General features: G+C 36.0%; 1 protein-coding gene and 1 pseudogene across 1 annotated transcript in view; both read right to left on the bottom strand.

Moving 5' to 3' along the window:
- DCC (DCC netrin 1 receptor) overlaps positions 1–8,630 on the bottom strand; it is a 608,075-nt gene that overhangs the window by 598,955 nt on the left and 490 nt on the right. The window lies entirely within an intron of this gene.
- On the bottom strand, positions 625–2,024 carry LOC101359290 (mothers against decapentaplegic homolog 2 pseudogene; annotated as a pseudogene).

Below are 8,630 nucleotides of genomic sequence, written 5' to 3'. Positions count from 1 at the left end.
AAAAAAAAAAGCTTGAGAAGTTAGAGGGTTGACATTTTGTGGGGTTGTTAACCAATGTCATAAAACAACATGTGTACTACTGTTTCATGAGAAACTATTTGTTCTGTAAGCGTTTACCTGAAGTACAATAAAAAAATAAATCAAAAGACACACAAAAATAATGGAGAAGTGGGGGTAACAGATTAGGTACTGTAACGTTATAAAAGCTTGCCTAAAACAAGAAGCAGCACACACACACACACCTAAGTTATGCAAACTAAAAATGTATATAGACAGCACAATACTGTGATACTGGATCATGATACATTCCCTGTACACATAAGTACTACTATTATTAACAAACCTTTAGGACACTCAGTTTTATGCCTAAGAAGACATCATTAAGTCTTTAAAATCTTTCTCTTCCTCCTTTCTGGGAGGATATTTCTAGACACTAATTTTCCGATCTAATATTCAAATATAGGAAACAGATTCCACAAGGTGCTTTAATTGATGAGACCTCAAGTGCTGTTTTCTCTCTTGAAGTTTTGGATAGTAAACAGTCCATGGGGACCATACACAAATACTATGACAGAAGAGTTGTTCCATTTTGTCTTTTGATGGGACTTGATTGGTGATGAAGCTTTATGACATGCTTGAGCAACGCACTGAAGGGGATCCCATCTGAGTTAATACATTGTGCAGCCACTGTAGACGTCCATTCAGATGAAGTTCAGTCCAGCAAGGAGTACTTGTTACTGTTTGTCTTCGGTACTCTGCTCTCCACCCTTTCACAAAACTCAGTCTTATGGTGCACATTCTAGTTAGCTGGTACATGGCCTTAAAACCCTGATTAACCGACTGAGCTAGAAGAGCAGCAAATTACTGGTTGTTGAAGATCTTGAGATTACAGCCTCGTGGAATTTTACAGACTGTTGCAGGGTGCCAGCCGTATCTCTGATTACAATTGGGGCTCTGCACGAAGATTGCGCTATCACTTAGGCACTCAGCAAAAACTTCCCCACCTATGTAATATAAGTGCACGTCTCTTCCTACATGCCTTCTTGTTATTTCTACTGTAGCCATTTCGGTTGACGTTGGAGAGTAAACCTAAGCAGAACCTTTCTGAATTGGATGGGTCCATAAAGCCACCTACAGTGAGTGAGGGCTGCGAGGCATGGAAGATCTCTCCAACCCTCTGGTTTAATTCATAATATGCTACTGAACACCAAAATGCAGATTCTGAGTAAGTAACTGCCTGCATATCCAAGCTATGATTAACAGGGGAAAGAGTAGTAGGAGACAGTTCCGCTGGAGATCCTGTGTCCATACTTTGGTTCAACTGTTGATAACTTGTTTCTTCATCTTCACTGATATATCCAGGAGGTGGTGTTTCTGGGATGTAATTATTCTGTGGCTCAATTTCCGCTGGAAAATTAGTGTTTTCTGGAATGGAATGAGTATAATCATCCAGAGGAGGTAGTTCTGTTAAGATCTTAGTGTGCCGTGGCACTAATACTGGAGGCAAAACTGGCATCTCAACTCTCTGATAGTGGTAGGGGTTTACACATACTTCATCCTTTCTAAGATTAAAAGCATATTCACAGTTTTCAATTGCTTTGAGTTCATGATGACTGTGAAGATCTGGCCAGCGCCATAATCGGCAATATATAACATGTGGCAATCCTTTTCGATGAGATAGCTGAAGACGACCATCAAGAGACCTGGTTTGTTCACAGAAGCTGTAAAGGCCTCTTGTATTCCACTGATCTATTTGGTGTACTCAGTCCCCAAATATCAGAGCAAGTGCTTGGTATGGTAACACAGTTGGTATTACAATTTTGAGTGGTGATGGCTTTTTCAAGCTCATCTAATCGTCCTGTTTTCTTTAGCTTCTTCACCAGACTTTTAACTGCTTTCTCACACCACTTTTCTTCCTGTCCCTTCTGCTCTCCTCTGCCTGCTCCTCCAGATCCATCGGCCAGTTTCTTCCATCCCAGCAGTCTCTTCACAACTGGTGGAGTGAATGGCAAGATGGACGACATGTTCTTACCAAAGGCAGCAATCCACGCTAAGAAAATATCCTCCTCTATCTAACTGGGGCGGGGGCTCCAGGTGCTGCTCCATCAGATCCGGGGGTCTGGGACCCCTTGGTCTTTCCTTTTCTGAATGGGATGGAGGGGGCTCCGGGTGGCCCCTCTTAACCACTTTTTAAATAATAGTCAAAATTGGGAATTTTAAATATTCATTGGTAAATATTGACTCAGTATGAGCAGAATCCATGAAATCAGAATGTAATAGTCCAAATACAGACCTTTTCATGCAGTCTGAATTAAATCTGATATTATAATTGGCAAATGTGGACTTCACATGGTTTAAATATAGTATAATCTTATAAGTCATTCTTTTCTAAGCATCCATAAGAGAAACCATTATTTGACTTAAATCTATTAAAAGCTAAGAGTGTCCTGCTTACAGCATCATATAGTTTTGTTTAATTCAAAACTAGCCTGAAAAAGGAAAGTGAACTATGGAAAAATTCATCAGTAGTGAAAAATATTAAGTATTAGACAAAAATTCCAGGTGATTACATTAATACGTTTTGCTCTTCTTTCTTGTGTCTGTTTTCCTGTGTGTATCGTTATATCATGTGTCCATTGCTCAAAAACCTTCAGGGACCCTCAACCATTAATAAAGTTGACAGAATCAAATCTAAATTGCTAGATTTGGGATTGACGGTGCTCCATAAGGTGGGTTCAACTTTTTCTTCCAGACTTATCATCTACTGTTATCATTTCACAAAGAGTTTGCCTCTGATGAACTAGACAAGTAATCATGTGTAGAAAGACTTTCCAAATGTTCTACCTAGAATTGATTTTTTTCCTGGTCTGTGTTCATTTGGAACTAGATTTGTTTACTTGAGCTTATGCATCCCTGCCTCATATTAGTCATATGCCTGCATGAATTAACTGTCAGGCTTGATGGCAAACTTAAAAAGTAAGGAATGTGTCTTCCTTGTTATCCCTTATAGATCATTACTCTGTAGAAGTCAGAAAAAGAAATACTAGTAAAATTTTATTTCATTTTGATGTATAAATATTATTTTGTCAAACTAAAAGAATTAACACACCCATTGAGTTAGTAATAAATTCCCAGTGATGAACAAAATGGTGAAACTATTTATTTTAAAACTAAAAACATAATTTTACATTTTAAATAATATAAATATTGAAATGGGTTCTGTTAAAATTTATTTCAATAGAAAACAATATTATTAAGAGTGATGTAAAAATTTGGAAACAGTGTGATGGTTGTACAACATGATGAATGTAAATAATGTCACTGAATTAAACATGTCAAAAATGTTGTAATGGTAAATGTTTTGGTGTATATATATATATATTTACCACAACGAAACTGAATTTTAAAATGAAAAATAAATATTATATAGACAAATCATTTGAAATACAGTTTAGTCCACTTTATTCTATTAAAAGCCAGTGTCTCTAATTATACAGATATTTAATTCAGGCCAATACTGAGCCCAGAATCATCTAATTGCAGTTAAAGGAATGAACAACAGATTGAATTACCAATTGATCAATTCAATTAGGCCATTAAGAAAACTGAAATAAGAGTTCCCGAATATGGGTCAGTTATTTTAGTCAACCTAGTGCCTAGAGCAGATTTATAATTCAGCAATTCAATTTCCTTCTTGGCACTCAGACTTCATGAAAGCTAGATAAAGTGGACTTGACAACCACAGTGGCTACTTCAAAGCATCATATATTCTCCATTACATAGGACAAGAAATTTTAAAACATCTCAACTCTAATCTAGTATTTTGTTATTGATATATTTTTTAAAAATCCTTTATAACATTTTATTACTAACAAACTGTTAAAAATATATAATTTCTCACAAATAGAATTCAACTTATCTCTCAAAACTTGAGTAAATTAAATTAGTTACCAATTTTCCTAACTGACTGAAACAAATAATAGTTCTTCTTATCTGGAAAATATAGTATGTGTGAAAATCTCTTTCAAAAGTCTATGATTGGTTTTGAATGCAATGACACTTCTACCCTAGTCCCAATCTCACTGAAAAGTGCTACTGCCTAGTTTTTTTTCGGTGGAGTAAGCCTGGACTCCATTCCCACCCTGATTTGATAAGCCACATCTGATCTGTTTCCAAGACATGTCCTTAATATGTTCCCGTCCATCTTCATTTCTGAATTGCTCTGATACGGTCGCAGTGCCAGCTTTTGGTCAGTCCTCTCCAGGATCAATGCAGCAGCATTCTACCTTATCTTCCTCACTCTCAGTTTATCTTCCTTACTTCCAGTTTGTCCCCCTCCAGCAGTCCAACAGGGGTCTGGGCAACTCTTTGGAAAGGCTTTTCTCTCTCTTCTTTCTATGCTTGGTTTGAGCTGCTCTGCTTTCTGATGTGCACATCTCTTTGCCTAACTACCACATGTTCTTCAAGACGGGCACATTGGTATTTCTCTTATGCACTGAATAACACTCAGTGATTTCTTCTTTCTCAGCACAACCTACTTTATCTGTTTCTCCCACTAGAGTAGCAGCTGTTTTAGGGCACAGACTGCCCCCCTCACCCACCAACTTAGTATTCCTAGAAACAAGCATGATGGCAGGTATATAAGATTCACTTAAAAATTTGTTGAAATTTCCAAGGCCAACTCTTCAGACAGGGATTGGACTGGACTGTGGGTCATAAACTGATACTAGTGAGGAGTATGCCTCTTAGCTCAACTGGATACAAGAGGCTAAAGGGGCAGCTTCTGTCCAGAGGTGAGAGGGGAAGGCAGAGAGGGTTAGGAACTGGTTGAATGGTCATGGGGAATTGGGGACGGAAAGTAGTAGTGTGCTATTGCAGAATGGGGTGAGCAATTAGGGTCACATAACAATGTATGTATAAAATTTTGTATGGGAGACTAACTTCAAATGTAAACTTCATTTAACTACAACAATTTAAAAAATTGTTGAATAGAGTATATATTGATTTAATAAATAAACAGCAAACTGCTTGCTGAAAGATAGCATTTCAAAACTACTATGTGATTGTTAAAACCAGAATTTAATGTATCTCAGTTACTTGGTGATATTAGATGCCTGATATATAAAAGGGATAACTTGAAAAGTGTTTCACAAAGACTTGACTGAGTATGTTAAATTAAAGATAATTTAAAACATCACAACTGTTTGCACACATACTCACAAAAACAAACCCTGTCCTTATGAATTGTGATTAGACAGGGCCCGGCAGTTTCAAAACTTCAAAATCTCATATATGTTTCAAACTCAAACAAGAAATAAATAATTTCGCCAGCCAATGTGGTATTTGATGACTATGGAAGGATATGACTCATTGTTCAGAGTGCATACTATTTTAATACCACTTTTAGTGTTCCCCAGTCATGTTAATAATATGATGGTTTCCTATTTTTACTGGTTCTATCTTTCCCCATTACATAAGCTTTGGAATAGAGGGAAATATATGCATATAATTTTTTACTTCCCCAAATTGGTACTCATAGGAAGTGGAAATTGATACAGAAAGGATTAGGATATTAGAAATAAGACAACCATAAGTGACAATTAAGAGAAGCTGAGGTTGACCATTCATTTACTCATCCATTCATTCACTTTCTAACACACTCATTCTTAGGATTATTGTGGAGCGATGTAACTGACTTCTAAACCATCCTTTAACCTTGCAGACTGGAGGATGAACTGGAAAAACACATGCTTCTTCAGCAGGCTCTTTATGTGCGCAATAGTATGTGAGATAGGCTTGATCAAGTATAGCAATTACTTTGGTGTGTATGTGTGAAATTCTTACTATCTAAGCTCATAGTTCCTTATTTGAAGTTTTATATTTGCCTTCATTGTAGTTAGATAAAAATTCTCAATAATATTTTCAGTAAACTTCAGTTTCCACTCACTCAGGTAAGAAATACTCACAAACCTCCAAAGTACACCAACATACTCTTGGTTTTAGTCAAATTAACATTATGAAAAATGTCTTGAAAAAAATCTCTATGGATTGCAAAAGTATATTTCCAAGTGAACAAATCAGGATAAATTGTGATTTGATGGTTATGTCACTGTGTCTTTCAAAACTTTCCATTTCAGATGTAATATTTAATGAGCCCAACTTTACTCCTTAATAGCAGTGGAAAACACACCCCTCCATCATGTTAAAATAGCCAAACATGTTCTAGCCAGTTTTCTATATGGCTTACCTAGCTTCCCTCGGACTGACACCTCAGATGCATTATTAAGGAAATGTGAATATGTATATATATATATTTGTATATGTAATGGATATTTAAATAAATGCAATGATGTGTCCTGAACAAATGCTGTATTTGCTTCTGTCAGTGCCTGGTGCATGGAATGCAACAGAGTTGCAGGTAGTTATTAACACATTTGATTCAGTATTTCTGTAACTAATGGAAGAGAAAATAAACGAAAGAGTTAGGAGGTCCTAGAGATGTTCTTATTAAAGTGCTTGGAAACTTTGAATCAAATTGTCAGGTTGCTTTTGGAATGACTGAGCAATGTTGCCTTCTATGTAACAGAAGTTCTTGTGATAATTACACACAGTTGGAGAGGAGAAACATGGGCCAACATCAGTGCTTTCATAGGGTGTCAGTCACAGTTACTCAAGCGTGTATGCCTTTTTTTGTATTTCTCACAAGTCTAATTAATCCTTTCCAGATCCTTGGGACATACAGTATCCCAATCACTTTTTATACCTCTTGAGTTCTTTGGAAAGGGGTGGCCCGATTTTAACGTGTTTAGCCTCAAGGTGGGAGCCTTTTGAAATGTGTGAAACTCAAGAACCCTGAGTTGGAACCTCATTTTGTAAAAATATTGAACATTGTCTTAGGTGATGCCTCCTGGATGTATGAGTTTTCTAAACTTTTGACAGTTTTGCCTTTATTTCTGTGAGATAAGCCTCCTCACTATGTTTCCTAGTTACTATGTTCTCGTGAGAATGTAGTTATCATAAGAATAAGCTATTCTTAGTCTTCATTCAGTCATAGTGGTCTTTTTCTCCTTGATGCCATTCATTGTTTCCAGGCATTAACGGCTCCCTACTTTTCTAGCTCCTGAACAGTAAATAATGCCTTTGCAGTAAGGAATAATGCATTGCAGTGGTACTTTTCAAGAGACTTGAATTCCTATAAGTTATTCTTATCACACATTTAATCTTAAAGCACAATCATTGCTTCCATGTGTAGCAAGTAGAATGCACTGCTGTGAGCAGTTCTGCAGTATTCCAGGGCAGCTTTTTCTGATTCTTAGCTGTTAGTGCTGCTTTTGTGATAATGAAGAATACATAGTAGTGGTAATTTTCCTGAGATTCAAATTCTTTTAGTTTTATTTATTTGGCCTGTCAGTACTGCTTTTGCAGTAATGAAAAATGCATTGTAGTGGTAATTTTCCTGACTTTAAAAAAAAGTCCCTTTGCTTTATTTATTTTGGCTGTAAGTACTGCTTTTGTAGTAAGGAAGAATGCATTGTACTATGTTTTGAAAAGTTTCGTGAAAAATACTAAAAAGGCTAAGATGAAGGAGACTAGAATAAAATGTGTGTGGAGTCATTGCCAGGTTTCTTATGTTTTATTTACCTCATGTTTTACAGATATTCAAGGAAAAAAAATGATTTTATCATTGACTCATAGGCAGGATATACTGTGTCCAGCATCCACTGGGACATATGTGATCCCAGATAATGAACATCAAAATCCATGACTCATAACAAAAATTCTGAATTTGTCCTTTAATCAGTATGCCTTCCATTAGCAAAAACACATATTATCAATAAACAATTTAAAGGAGAAAATAATTGGGTTTTAAAAGGGTATTAAGTATCACAAGTGAGACTAAATAAGGAAGTAGATATAGTTAAATGTATAGATAGACACAAAATATAAGATGGTAGATATAAGACAGTAGCAGTTACTGAAAGAAAAGAGATCTGAGACAGCATCTAATCCAATCCCTCCATTATTTAGGTGAGAAAGTGAGCCCAGAGTTCTAATTTACCAGAGAAGAGAAAGGGAGATAAGAAATGGAGAGACAGAAATTTCCTTATCATAATCTTAATTATTGTACTTCCTGGTAACCACTTACATGTCTGTGTTCACCCAGAGCTCTATGAGACCAGGCTCTGTGTGAGGCTTGGTCACTGCTGTATCTCCAGTATTTAGCATAATACTTAGCAGAAATGAGTAAGTGGATGGATGAGTAAATGAATGCTTAATATTAACTTGGGGAAAGAACTTAACCTCTCTAAGCATCCCTTTTGTCCTTTGAAAGTGGGGATAATAATAATTAACTCTTAAATTATCTTCACAGGAAAATAAAATAATACATCAAAACTGCTTAGCAATGGGCCTTGACACAAAAAGTATTCATTAAATATGAGTGGGATGAGTGAATAAATGAATGAATAAGAAAAAGGAATGAAATTTGTGTCTCCAGAAACTTCAACTAGAAGAGGTGGAAAAATAAGAAAAGTTTTAGGCATACCTTCATCTAACGCTTCAGCAAGAAAGGGAGATATATGTATATGTATATATATATATATATATATATATATATATATAACAAAAGC

The sequence above is a fragment of the Trichechus manatus genome, unplaced genomic scaffold (assembly GCF_000243295.1).
Source record: "Trichechus manatus latirostris isolate Lorelei unplaced genomic scaffold, TriManLat1.0 scaffold00063, whole genome shotgun sequence".
NCBI classification, from domain to species: Eukaryota; Metazoa; Chordata; class Mammalia; order Sirenia; family Trichechidae; genus Trichechus; species Trichechus manatus.
The sequence above is the reverse complement of the archived record's forward strand: the minus strand, read 5'-3'. Positions and strand labels throughout refer to the sequence as shown.